Source organism: Pinus tabuliformis, chromosome 8 (assembly GCF_031772625.1).
Source record: "Pinus tabuliformis cultivar Carrire ecotype Pingquan chromosome 8, CPIR1, whole genome shotgun sequence".
NCBI lineage: Eukaryota > Viridiplantae > Streptophyta > Pinopsida > Pinales > Pinaceae > Pinus > Pinus tabuliformis.
Genome location: NC_142294.1, coordinates 1,643,776,011 through 1,643,791,655, shown reverse-complemented (window position 1 = coordinate 1,643,791,655; position 15,645 = coordinate 1,643,776,011).

Here is a 15,645-nt window from a genome sequence, read left to right as displayed (position 1 = left end):
CCAGCAGAGCAGCAGGCTGCTCTCGGCAGCAGCACGAGCGGCAGCAGGAGACGAGGCAGAGGCCCGGGGAGGGGGAGCAAGCGGAGCAGGAGGCTCGCAGCGGGAGCTGCGACCCAGCAGCGGTGCTGCCAAGCGCAGTCAAGGGCTCGGGGGTTTCACCATCGCCTGAGAGAAATCGCGAGCGCCCAAACTTCTTTATGTGTCCTCACTATTGCTTTGCAAAGGCAAGTTCCATTGATCAAGCTCTCATATCACATACATTTGGTCTAACTTCAAAAGAATTTCACTCTTCTAGGTTTTTTTAATCTCGACTTTGATGGCAACAAATATCTTTATATGTTAGTATAGTTCCATTGACTTTAGGAATTTTGTATTTCTACTTCTAGATAAGCTTAGGTATAGGAACCAAGGGGATATTTCCTCTTCCAATTGTTCATTGAGTGTCCTCCCACTATTTTCCTTCATTGTGTACTCTCTTGAACTCCCTTTTTTTTATCTTAGAGAAAAGATCATCATATCTCTTTAGTGCTTCCATCGCAAAGGCTTGTACCTTGATGATCGATGGACTTGATCCTTTATGTGTATTCCCCTTGTGTTTTTGTGGGCACCCATAGATGAGTTCCCCTTTCCTTGCTATTGTACTACAAGCCACATGTCATTATTTCCTTTAATTGTAGAGGAGCCATGTATTTGTAGGTAATTATATTAGCTAACCATTTTGTATAAGCTAGAGAAACAATTACCCCAACAAGCTATGGCTTGAAGCAATGTGATAACTTCTTCAAAGAATACAATAATGCCTTCCTAATTCCCTAGAGCACCTATTTTTATAAGCTCTAAATATCTCAATATTGTGCTTCATAATGACCTCCACATCTCTGCCTCCCATTGCATCAATTGTTGAGGTAGAGATTTGTCTTGGTAATAGACGCTAAGTGTTATGGTGAGTGATGGAAGCATGAGCCATGATCGAGATAAGGGTGATTTCTTAAAGGCCCCTCCAAGTCGTCATTCTAGACATTGTAACATGTGAAATCTATATATAAGGGATAATAAAATAGGTTCAAGACTTGAAAAACTATTGCTTACATGATATCCTTTTAAATAACAAGAAGATATATTACTTTCCATTTCAAGTTGATTTCTAGATTGACATTCGTGAAATGTTATTGATAAATAGTAATAAGGTGTGTTGAATTAATTGATGTCATATACCTCTATCTTTTGATGAACAATTTCAATTGTGTAGCCCACAATGATATTTTTGTGTTTGCTAATTAAAACAAAAGGTGGTAGACTTTTTCTAAATAATTCCTAATCTCTTAGGGCATGCTGACTTTGATAGAATCATCAAAGTAAGAAAAAATGAGATATTCTTACCATTTATTTCTTGGGGGCATTTTATTTGGTGGACACAATGCCTCAAATTTTGTTCGCAAGGGAGGAAATGATCCAAAAAGGTGATTATAAATTTGATTGGTTGGTATCTAGTAGAACCATTGAAATATGATTAAAGGAATTGAAGGCCTTATGTATCATTGCATAAGGCAAGTTGGATGACATTTTGTACATGTAATTATTAGGCTACCCAAGGATGACAATGAAAAAAATGGAAATAAGGAATTACTTCCATAAGAAATTTGAGTGATGTATTAAGAGGACTCCATAAATCATCTTTGATGGAATATGGAAGCATTGAGAAAGGGGGAGGGATTTATATATTAAAAGGACTCCATAAATCATCTTTGTTGGAATAAGGAATTACTGAGAGGGGGGAAGGGGGGTAATCAGTAACTAACACTTTTAGCAATTTTTTATGATAAGCATTTAGATACACTCAAACAACACATGGGATACCATCATTCATACATATTGGAACACAATGACTTATGTCGAAACCCTTCCATGAAAAAAAACCACAAAAGCTTCTTTCTATTATGATGATAATCAAGGCACCAACTTTGATTACGTCATGAATTTGTGAGCACCCACTCACAGGAGGCCTCGAACCCCTTCAAATAAAAAAGCCACAACTTGCCTAAAGGCACCAACCTCCTATAATTGCAAGCTCCTACTTGCTTCAACCAACTATCCTATTTTTCATATAATTTTCAAACTAAGAAGAATGACCTACTTCTATTACATAAATTGAATTGACCTAATCTATTTCCATCTACAACTCCTTCAACATTTCTCATCACACATAATCTCAGGTGCCCTTCACTCTGATTCTTCATGTATGTTGCTCCCTCTGCTCTTCTCTACGCGCTCTCAGCGTTAGCATAGAACTATTCAACCACAACTCACAAGTGCACACAATTCCACAACACTCACTCACTCTCTCTTGTGATATCCCCTCGCTTGATATTTTTATGTAATTAAATGTGCATATGTGTATTTCTGGTTAAGTGTGTTAGTTTAAAGACATCTTAAAATTTTAATTATCAATAATTTTTATTGATAATAATTGATTGTAAATTTGTAATTATAATGTTTTATTTTGGTAAATAAAGAAAATCTAGAGAATTAGTTTTTAAGTACATATGGCTGAAAGAGATGAGGCTACAAATTATTGTGGAATATTTTACATATCAATAATTCTCAGGCATCTAATTTGAATGATTAGATTTATTATGGAATTATGATATTAGTCAATTAATTGTTTCCTAAAAGAGAGGGAGTTATCTTTAGAAGTGGGAAACAGAAGCCCATTAATGAGTTGATAACTATCTACCACCTATTGGTGAGGTGGAGGCAGTTATTAACTACCGAAAGAGTGGTAGAGGAGATTTGGATAAAAATATTTTTTTCTACTTGCTTTTGTCTCATTTCGAGAAGAGAAGAGACTGAAGAGAAGCAAGAAAATGGAAACAAAAATAAATTTGCAAACCTGTTATGCTCAGGGGATATTGGTTGTTTTGCAGTGTCAAGGTTAGGAGGATCCAACTACTTGAAAAATAAAAAGAGAATTATTATAATTTTTCACTGTTATGTTTTATTTTGTTATTTTGTACTATGTAAAAACAAGTAGTGGAAAAGGTTTGGCAAAACAAAAAGCCAATATTTTTACTTTTATTTGAAACCTTGCACAACAATATGAAGAAAAATGAAAGAGAAACAATTTGTACATTAGAGTCCTAAATAGTAGAGTAAAAACTCTATTTCTGGTAATAGTTAGAAATAAATTTATTAGACCAAAAAAAAAATCCTCAGTAAACCCTTTACTATGAGAGAGAGGAAAACTGAAATATGTATGCGACAAAGCTTTATTAGCATTGTAACTCCTAATTTTATATTGCATATTAATTAGAATATCATAGGCATGCAGTGAACGAAAATTCAAAGTTATATCGATAAAAATAACACAATTGTATAAAAAAGAGAATATATGTACAGGTATTGTGTTCCAAAAGAATTATACAAAGTCCTTTTACAATTCGAAAATATCACTCTATGGAGAAGAATTTAGAAAGAGGTATGTTCGAACTCAAAAGAAACTATACTAAACAAAATAGGAACATAATTAAATAGTTATGACGAAATAATATTTTTGATACAAAGAGGCTCACGACCTTTTATAAATAATTTAGTTCGGGGGGAACTATTTGCCTCAAATGACATTAAACAAAACAAAAAATATATAACTCCAGAAGTTAACAGTTTGGAGGTTCATCCTCATACAAAGAAATCAAGCCCATGCAAAAGGGAAACAAAAGGTTGGGGACCTCTAACCTGGAATATAAGTCGAGTGAGTTGGAATAGAGCCACATCAAACTTGAGAACATTAAAATGGTAATACTATGACTAAGTGTGAAACAATACCTGTAATAAACATAAACAAGATTAGCGAATGAGATGAGAACTATATAAAAATCATGAAAGGGAGGTTAGTATTTAAAATTAATATATACGAGAAGGGTTATAAAAAAGATATACTTGAGAATAAGTTATAGAATCCCAAATGCCTTCCTTACCTATATAGGGGTAAATATAAAATTAGCCATTGTATATAGAATGAGGGTTACACCCTGTAGACAAATAATAGTGTTTAGTGTGTAAGCAATTAAAGATTGAACCCAACACAATAAGAAATGGGTAACTATGTAAACCTAGAAAAGGGTTATAAACAAATGTCAAACAAGTAATCAATTTTTAAAGAAATAAGTTTGTAAACAAGTAAACACTACAAATGAGTGAAACTCTATCTAAAAATAAGCTAATAACTAATGACTAGGATTTGAGAAACCCCAAATTTAGAATAAAAACCAAAAAATACGAAAGGACAGTGTTCAAAAATCATTAAGGAGACTAAATTCAAATGGGTTAGTAAGAAAATCAGGAAATAACTAGAGATAATAGACAGAGAGGTTTAATGAACCCTTTCTAAAGATACTATAATATTAAATGAACTTTGCAGTTATGTTGTAGAACAAAATCATGATGAAATTACAAAGAAAAAATTGAACAAATGTATATTCTGGAGTAGGGTTTCAAGTGCTGAAACCATACAAAATAAATGTGTATATTAAAAAGGCGCATACACTATGAAGACTGTAATGAAGACCTGTAGGCTCTCATATCAGATACATCTGGTCTAACTTCAAAATAATTTCACTCTTCTTGGTTTTTCTAATCTCGACTTTGATGGCAACAAATATCTTCATATGTTAGTATAGTTCTATTGAATTTAGGAACTTTGTATTTATGCTTCTAGATAAGCTTGGGTGTAGGAGACAAGGGGATATTTCCTCTTCCAATTGTTCATTGAGTGTCCTCCCACTATTTTCCTTCATTGTGTACTCTCCTAAACTCCCTTTTTTATCTTAGAGAAAAAATCATCATATCTCTTTAGTGCTTCCATCGCAAAGTCTTTTACCTTAATCATCAATGGACTTGATCCTTTATGTGTATTCCCCTTGCGTTTTTGTGGGCACCCATAGATGAGTGCCATTTCCTTGCTATTGTACTAGTCATTCTTTCATTTAATTGTAGAGGAACCATGGATTTGTAGGTAATTCTATTAGCTAACCATTTTGTATAAGCTAGAGAAACAACTACCCCAACAAGCTATGGCTTGAAGCAATGTGATAGCTTCTTCAAAGAATACAATAATGCCTTCCTAATTCCCTAGATCACCTATTTTTATAAGCTCTGAATATCTCAATATTGTGCTTCATAATGACCTCCACATCTCTGCCTCCCATTGCATCAATCGTTGAGGTAGATATTTGTCTTGGTAATAGATGTTAAGTGTTATGGTGAGTGATGGAAGCATGAGCAATGATGGAGATAGGGATGATTTCTTAAAGGCCCCTCCAAGCCATCATTCTAGACTTTGTAACATGCGAAATCTATATATAAGGGATAATAAAATAGGTTCAAGGCTTGAAAAACTATTGCATACATGATATCCTTTTAAATAACAGGAAGCTATATTACTTTCCATTTTAAGTTGATTGCTAGATTGACATTCAGGAAATGTTATTGATAAATAGTAAGAAGGTGGGTTGAATTAATTGATGCCATATACCTCTATCTTTTGATGAACAATTTCAACTGTCTAACCCCTAATGATATTTTTGTGTTTGCTAATTAAAAAAAAGGGTGGTGGAATTTTTTCTCAATAATTCTTAATCTCTTGGGGCTTGCTAGCTTTTATAGAATTGTTAAAGTAATAAAAAATGAGATATTCTTACCATTTATTTCTTGGGGGCATTTTATTTGGTGGACACGATCCTCAAATTTTGTTCCCAATGGACGAAATTGTTGGCATTATGATACAAGTATTGTCCTTGATGGCAACTCTACAGGTCAACTCAGTTTTGATAAGAGGCTAATAGAAATATTCAGAGGCAATAGGGCAGTGGTACAGAGGATCAGGAAGATGGAACTAAGGTCTATTGGTCAGAATAAAGAAGTTGAAGGAAGAAGATGATGTAAGAGCAGTTTAAGAGATACACGAAGGTTCACTTAGTCCAAGCAGCGTATACACGCAGGTACTTAGAACAGAAATAGCGTATAACGTACACACGCACTCCCACAGAAGGAAAAGTGCGTATATGTTGAAAACCATGGTTTTGGCCTGAGGTATTTGGTCCAAGGTATCTTTGGACCATGATATTGACCCTAGGTATTTAGCTTGAGGTATTCGGTCCATGGTATTTGATCCAAGGTATTGGTCCTAAGTGGATTCGGTCCATGGTATTGAGAAAGGCCAAAAACTATATAAAGAAGAGAGGATTATAAGGCTAGATGTGCAAGTGAATAAGATTCTAAGGAATACTTCTATTTGAAGTATATTTTATGTTGTAGGGTTATGTTTGGGACTAGATCTGAAATATTTATGTGCACCTTGAGTTCAATATTGGATTAGGATTATGAGACCTAAAATGACTTATTCTTGAACGATCAGATATTGGTTGAGGCTAGATCTGAAGTTTTGCATCTATTTTATTCGTTATCTATCATGATCTGGGTTTGTCTAAAGTCTGGAATTGTAGCAAAGTTCTGAGTCAATATTTGCAGATCTGTATGCAGGTTCGTCTCGACAAAAGATCGTATACACGCAGGTTCTGTTCTTTCAAGTAGCATATACAAAAGAAAGGCTTGATGTTCAGAGATGACTGATCTATCAGATCAATATTGATGATTTATTGTTGCTGCTATTTCACTGTTGCTTGTTAATGAAGACTTTTTAGATCTGAATGTAAATCTGAATGCATAAAGAGGTTGATATTTGATTGATTGTATGAGTGAGAAGAAGTGTTTTCTGTTGCCTGCCTATGTAAATTTCTATAAGTTGACAGTAAATGTTCAGTACACTGTCGGTTGGTACAGTCTGTGATTCAGAGATTTTATGATTCAGAATTTTTAGAGGTATACGCAGGTTGGGCTGAAGGAAGTAGTATATACATGGAGGTTTTCTTCATTGAAGTAGCGTATACAGTCTGACAGATGAATTTTGAGGTTTCAATTGGTTCTGAATGTTGATACATGTTTCTAGGTTCAGCACAGTGTTCTGATAATAGTGATCTTATTGTTTCGGATTAACTGCATGTTGGTTGATGAATTTTGAGTTTCTAAATTTCTGATGGGTTATTGATGAGTCAAGGTCTTCATATGTCTTGATATGTGCAAGGAGCATCCAATCTGAAAATTCATGAAACGTGGTCCCTGGTGGAAGAGTGGAGTTTTCTGTGAACTAGCACCTACTTACTAGTAAACATATTGGCTAGTACAAGAGCTAGGGGGTTGTAGCTCCCTTCCAATAGAAGCTAGAGAACGAGAGAAGGTTGTAACCTTCTACAAGTAGAAGCCTCCGTACTGGTATGAGTCTGCACCAGTAATATATTGTAAACATATTTTCTTGTTATTAAAAGAAGACAGAGATGATAGCAGCAGGTGGTTTTTACCCACATTGGGTTTCCACCTTAAATCTTAGTGTTCATGTGTGTTGCTTATGTGTAATGGTTTATTATGTTTATATTGCACATAGTTACTGTTTAATGGTTGATGAAGTATTGATGCACTGATTAAAGATCAACATATGATGAATTAACTGAATCATAAGTTTACTACATAAACGGTGGTTGCCTTAAAGACAGTTGCATGTACACACTAGTTTCCCTCTCTGAAGTAGCATATATAAATCTGATTATGAAAAACAAAAATTATTGATCTGATAATACTAATTCACCCCCCCCCCCCCAGTATTATTTCCAACAATTGGTATCAAAGCCAAGTTCTTCAGAAGAATCTTGATCACTTGAAGGAAGATCCATCAAGATGAATAATCACGAAAGCATGGGATCCATCAGATCGCCAATCTTCAATGGGAGAAACTTTGTTTATTGGAAAATAAGAACCACAACCTATCTACAATCTCTTGGAACAGATTTTTGGGAAATTGTGGAAGGAGGATATAAATTTCCAACAGCAATTCCTACAGACACGGTAGGTAAAAAGCAATATGAAACCAATGCCAAAGCTATCAATACTTTATTGGGAAGTTTGTCACAATCAGAGTTTGTCAAAGTCATGCAGCTCAAATCAGCCAAAGAGATATGGGACAAAATTGTTCAGAGCTACGAAGGAGACTCTCAAGTAAAACGTGCTAAGCTTCAAACTCTCATAATTCAGTATGAAACTCTTAAGATGCATAGTGATGAGAATATAGCTAGTTACTTCTTATGTATAGATGAGGTTGTTAATTGTATGAAGAATCTGGGTGAAGAAATAAACGAAGTTACCTTAGTTGAGAAAATTTTGAGATCCTTGTCTACTAAATTTGAATCAAAAGTGTCTTCCATAGAAGAAAAATAGGATCTGTAGAATATCACTATGACACAGCCTCACGGAATCCTAACTTCTTTTGAGATGAGAAAAGGAGGTCCATCAGATATGAGAGAAGCCGCATTTAAAGCTTCAGCAAAAGGAAAAGAAAAGGAAGAACACAATGACTCAGGACACATTTCAGAAGAAGAAGATGAGGTAAATTTTGTCAAGAAGCTTCAATGGGGTTTTGGAAGGCTCAAAGGTAAGCTACATTTCAAATGCTTTGCTTGTGGTAGAGTCGGTCATTATGCTGCCAGATGTCCTCATAAAGATAAATATGTAAAAGGAAAGGAATATGCAAAAGGGAATAGGAAACAAGTTGTAAATAGAAGAAATTATTATACTCATGAAGATAGCGATGGTTTATCTAATAGTGATGAATATGAAACTAGTCAAGATTACAGACTTCTCATGGCTTATGATAGCGATGATTTTCGAGATAGTTTAGAAGAGGATAGTGATGGTTTATCTAATAGTGATGAGTATAGACTTCTCATGGCTTATGACAATGATGATTTTTGGGATGCTTTAGAAGAGGAAAACTTTCATGAAGAAATCTCTAAACTCAAAATATGTTTAGAAGAAAAGAATATGATCATAGATACCTTGACATACCAACTTGCTGAAAAAGAAAAACACAATGAAAAACTAGAATGTGAAATTGTGGGTCTAAGAAAAGATCTTGAGAAAACAAAATATCTCAATCTTAGATTTTCTAAAGGATCAAAAACTTTAAATGAAATTATCAAAGTTCAGCGTTCTCCTCTGATAAAGACAGGTCTTGGATATACTGAAGAAGCATCTCAATCACAGAAGTCGTCAACCTCCACCAAAAGCTATCTTGATGCAGCAAAGACCAATGAACAGTATGACAATCGTCAGCAAAGGCATAAAGTTGATCACCAGGTAAATCATACTCAATTTGCTCCAAGGATGAATATCAATAGAAGCCACAACCAACCTCAGGCAAATCATACTCAATTTGCTCCAAAGATGAATATCAATAGAAACTACAATCAACAGGTAAATAGATTCGATAGTCGCAGAAACTTCTTTAATGGGAAATGTTTTTCATGTCATAATTTTGGGCACAAAGCTACTCAATGCATTGCTTACAAAACCATCATGACTAGAGAAGCACGAAATCAAAGGAATGTAACAGGGATCAAGAGAAGTTCCTATAATAACTTTTCTCCTCTTGAAAATGAAATAGAACGCTCAATTTGTAATATCTTTGGTCATGAAGAATATGAATGCAGGAGCAAATTTTGGCAAACACCTAAAAAGGAGCAAACACAATTAAATCCCAAGATATGGAGAAGGAAAGAATCTCAAATAGAAATATGTGGTATAGCCTTGTATGCAGAAGGACAATAAAATCAGTGGTACATCGATAGTGGATGCTCCAAACATATGACAGGTGAAAAACAGAAACTTCACTCATATAATGCCTTAGAAAAGGAAAAAAATGTCTCATTTGGAAATGACATTCCAGCTATCATAAAAGGTAAAGGTTTTGTTTTCTTGAAAGAAAAGGTTAAAGATGGAAATGTTATGTATGTAGATGGTTTAAAGCATAACCTATTGAGTGTCAATCAAATGTGTGATCAAGGAAATGAAGTGGTGTTTCGATCAAACGGATGTGTTGTTCGTGAGCTTGATACAGGAGAGACCGTGATCAAAGGTACAAGAACTCCAAACAACTTATACATACTCAAAGAGGACAAAAACAATGTTATCTAAGCAAAAATGATGAAAACTGGTTGTGGCATAGAAGATTGGGACATCTAAGCTTTTCTCAAATAAGAAAAGCATGCAGACTCAAGGTTGTTCATGATCTTCCAGATATCAGCATCCCAGAAAATACAATATGCAAACCATGTCAAATCGGTAAGCAAACCAGAGTTCACTTCATGGAAAAAGAAGGGTCAGCTAGTAAGCCTCTTGAACTTATCCATACTGATTTATGTGGACCAAAAAGGAAAAAGTCACCTCATGGAGAAGAATACTTTATTTTGTTCATTGATGATTTTTCTAGAATGTGTTGGATAGGTCTTCTAAAGCATAAAGATGAAGCATTTGAAAAGTTCCAAGCCTTCAAAGCTTTGGTTGAAAATGAATCAGATCGAAAAATCAAATGCCTCAGATCTGATCAAGGAGGGGAATTTATATCGGATGAATTCTTTGAATTTTGTGAACAACATGGAATAAAAAGGGAATTCTCCACTACAAGAACACCTCAGCAAAATGGTGTAGTAGAAAGGATGAACATAACTTTTCAACAAATGGCTTGAGCCGTGCTAGATGAATCTGGAACTCCTGCAACCTTCTGGGGTGATGCTACATTTGCTGCCATGACTATTCTCAACAAAGAAAATGTTCGGGTAAATAGCACTCAAACTCCACATGAAATTTAGTATGGTAAGACTCCTACTATAAAATACTTTAAAGTTTTTGGAAGAATTTTTTTTTATCAAAAGGACTGATGAGAAACTTGGTAAGTTTGAACCTAGAGTAGATGAAGGGATTAATGTTATAATAAAAGACTTGGGAAAATTGTTGAAAGCATGCAGAAATCCAAAACAGATAAAATCAATAGAATATTATGACAATGAGGAAGATGGGGATTACTTTCCAAAATCAAATCAAAATTATATTAAAGAAGAAACCAATGAAGCGCCAGAAGAAGATATAATGGTAGAAGAAAAGACTCCATCCAGGTATGTTCAAAAAAATCATCCAGAAACTAAAATTTTAGGAGAAATGGAGGCTGGTGTACAAACAAGAAGAACTATTACAGGGACCTCAAGCTATCTAGTATTACTATCCTCCACCAAACCTCAAAATGTAAATGAAGCATGCAAAGATGAATGTTAGGTCAAGGCCATGGACGAAGAACTTGAGCAAATTGAAAAGAATGACACTTGGGAATTAGTTCCTAAACCTCATGATCAAAATATTATAGGAACTAAATTGATATTCAAGAACAAGCTGAATGAAAATGGAGAAGTCATTAGAAACAAGGCCAGGCTTGTTTGTAAAGGGTATGCTCAACAAGAAGGTAAAGATTTTGAAGAAACTTTTGCACCTGTTGCCAAACTTGAAGCCATAAGAATGTTTCTTACTCTTTCCAGTTTTCAGAAATTCAAGGTATACCAAATGGATGTAAAATCAACGTTCCTTAATGGAGATTTAGAAGAAGAAGTTTATATTGAACAGCCAGAAGGATTCATTCTTGGAAATTATGCAAAACTTGTATGCAGACTCAAAAAGGCTCTCTATGATCTAAAATAGGCTCCAAGGGCTTGGTATTACCACCTTGACAAATATCTACACCAACAAGGTTTTACAAAAGGTTCTACAGATAGCAATTTATATACAAAGATTGAAAATGATAAATTGCTAATTATTATTGTTTATGTTGATGATATCATTTTTGGTAGATATGAAGAATCCATGAGTCAGAATTTTTCTTCAGTAATGCAGCAAGAATTTGAAATGTCCTTGCTTGGGGAACTTACCTATTTTCTTGGTCTACAAGTTCAACAAACTAAAGATGATATTTTTCTTTCACAAGCCAAATATCTCAAGCAGATCTTGAAAAAGTAATGAATGGAAGATTCTAAACCTGTATGTACTCCAATGTTAATAGGATGTAGTCTCAACTCAAATGATGAATCAGTAGTAGTACGTCAACCAAATTACAGTTCCATGATTGGCAGTATTCTTTATCTAACGGGTACCCGACCTAACATCATGCATGCAGTAGGAATAGTTAGAAGATTCCAAGCAAATCCAAAGGAATCACACCTTCAGTCAATTAAAAGAATTTTCAAATATCTTCAAGGAACTTAGGACTTTGGACTATGGTATCCCAGAGATGCAAATCTTACTCTTCATGCATATACATATGTAGATTGGGTAGGAAGCGCTGATTATAGAAAAAGCACTAGTGGTGGTGCATTCTATATGGGTTCCAGGTTAGTGTCTTGGCTCAACAAGAAACAAAGTTCAATTGTTTTATCTACAGCTGAAGCAAAATATGTGGCTGCTGCATCTTGTTGCACACAACTACTTTGGATGATGCAAATTGTGCAAGACATTCAGATCACATGTACTCCACCCATCTCCATTCTATGTGATAATACAAGTGCCATCAGTATTTCAAAGAATTCAATCATGCACTTCAAGACCAAACACATACCCATCAAGTACCATTTTCTACAAGAACAAGTGCTTGAACAAAAGGAAAAATTGGAGTATGTCCCCTCCAAAGAACAGGTTGCTAATATATTCACTAAACCACTTCCCAGAGAAACATTTGAATATCTCAGACAAAAGCTGGGAGTTGTTACTGCATCATCCTTCTGTTAAATCCAGTGTTTCAGAGGAAATTTACTACACATTGATTTCATGTAGTATATGTGCGGGTACACGCGGGTTGCCTTGCCTGAAAGCGCGTATATGCTTTTATAACAAAAAAACAGTGGTAGCACAAGTTCAGGGGGAGCGTTCACATTCCACATTGTTAGCATTATGATTGCTAAACTCAGCTATTTCTTAGTTGCATCAGTCATTACTGTGATATAACTTCTTCTGTCATGGTCTATATTTCAATCAGTTCTATTGGTCATATGATGTAATTTATTTCCCCAATATCCTTGGGATGGATTATGTAATAATTTTTGTATTTCTGTCATGTATAAACTTTGGTATATCCCCACTTGGTTGGGCAGATGAGTCAAATATGGTGTATCCCCACTTGGTTGGGTGATTGATGTATGTATGAATTCGTGGTCATAGGGAGGTCATACTAACTTTGTTGAGTTATAGTGTCATGTTATTATATTTAATCATTTCTCTGCAGACTCGGCATGTACTCAGGAGGAGTATGGATAGCACCATGTAAAGGAGGAGAGTATAGTGATGTCAAAGGGGGAGAGTATTTTGGTATTTTGGTGTTGTATAGTATCTCTAACAGTCTTTACAGCTTGCAGTAGTCAACACCATCATGGTTGCCATCAAGTCCAAAGGGGGATATTGTTGGCATTATGATATAAGTATTGTCCTTTATGGCAACTCTACAGGTCAACTCAGTTTTGATAAGAGGCTAACAGGAATATTCAGAGGCAATAAGGCAGTGGTATGAGGATCAGGAAGATGGAACTAAGGTCTATTGATTAGAATAAACAACTTGAAGGAAGAAGATGATGTAGGACTAGTTTAAGAGATACACGCAGGTTCACTTAGTCCAAGCAGCGTATACACGTAGGTACTTAGAACAGAAATAGCGTATAACGTACACACGCACTCCCATAGAAGGCAAAGTGCGTACATGTTGAAAGCCATGGTTTTGGTCTGAGGTATTTGGTCCAAGGTATCTTTGGACCATGATATTGACCCTAGGTATTTAGTTTGAGATATTTGGTCCATGGTATTTGATCCAAAGTATTAGTCCTAAGTGGATTAGGTCCATGGTATTGAGAAAGGCCAAAAAATATATAAAGAAGAGAGGATCATAAGGCCAGATGTGCAAGTGAATAAGATTCTAAGGAATACTTCTATCTGAAGTATATTTTATGTTGCAGGGTTATGTTTGGGACTAGATCTGAAATATTTATGTTCATCTTAAGTTCAATATTGGATCATGATTATGAGACCTAAAATGACTTATTCTTGAAAGATCTGATATTGGTTGAGGCTAGATCTGATGTTTTGCATCTAGTTTATTCGTTATCTATCATGATCTGGGTTTGTCTGAAGTCTAGAATTGCAGCAAAGTTCTGAGTCAATATTTGTAGATCTGTACGCAGGTTCATCTCGGCAAAAGAGCGTATACACGCAGGTTTCATTATTTCAAGTAGCGTATACAAAAGAAAGGCTTGATGTTTAGAGATGACTAATCTATCATATCAGTATTAATAATTTATTGGTGCTACTATTTTACTGTTGTCTGTCAATGAAGTCTTCTTAGATCTGAATGTAAATCTAAATGCAAAAGGAGGTTGATATTTGATTGATTGTATAAGTGAGAAGAAGTGTTTTTTATTGCCTGCTTGTGTAAAGTTCTGTAAGTTGACAGTAGATGTTCAGTACACTGCTGGTTGGTACAGTTTGTGATTCAGAGATTTTATGATTCAGAATCTTTAGAGGTATACGCAGGTTGCGTTGAAGGAAGTAGTGTATACACATAAGTTTTCTTCTTCAAAGTAGTGTATACAGTCTAACACATGAATTTTTGGGGTTTCAGTTGGTTCTGAATGTTGATACAGGTTTCTGGGTTCAACACAGTGTTCTTAATGACAGTGATCTGATTGTTTTAGATTAACTGCATGTTGGTTGATGAAGTTTGAGTTTCCAAATTTCTGATGGGTTATTAATGAGTCAAGGTCTTCATATGTCTTGATATGTGAGAGGAGCATCCAGTTAGAAAATTCATGAAACGTGGTTCCTGGTGGAAGAGTGGAGTTTTCTGTAGGCTAGTACCTACGTACTAGTAAACATATTGGCTAGTACAAGAGCTAGGGGGTTGTAGCTCCCTTCTTGTAGAAGCTGGAGAATGAGAGAAGGTTGTAACCTTCTGTAGGTAGAAGCCTACGTACTGGTACGAGTCTGCACCAATACAAGATTGTAAACTGATTTTCTTATTATTAAAAGAAGACAGAGGTGACAGCGGCAGGTGGTTTTCACCCACATTGGGTTTCCACCTTAAATATTAGTGTTCATGTGTGTTGCTTATGTGTAATGGTTTATTATGTTTATACTACACATGGTTACTGTTTAATGATTGATGAAGTACTGATGCACTGATTAAAGATCAACATGTGATGAATTAACTGAATCATAAGTTTACTGCATAAACGTTGGTTTCCTTAAAGACAGTTGTGTGTACACGCTAGTTCCCCTCTCTGAAGTAGAGTATATAAATATTATTATGAAAAAATTCTTGATCTGATAATACTGATTCACCCCCCCTCTCAATATTATCTCCAATAGAATGCTCCCAAAAGGTGATTATAAATTTGATTGGTTTGTATCTAGTAGAACAATTAAAATATGATTAAAGGAATTGAAGGCCTTATGTATCATTGCATAAGGCAAGTTGGAAGGCATTGTGTACATGTAATTATTAGGCTACCCAAGGATGACAATGAAAAAAATGGAAATAAGGAATTACTTCCATAAGAAATTTGAGTGATGTCTATATTAATAGGACTCCATAAATCATCTTTGTTGGAATAAGGAATCATTGAGAAAGGGGGAGGGATTTATATATTAAAAGGACTCCATAAATAATCTTTGTTGGAATAA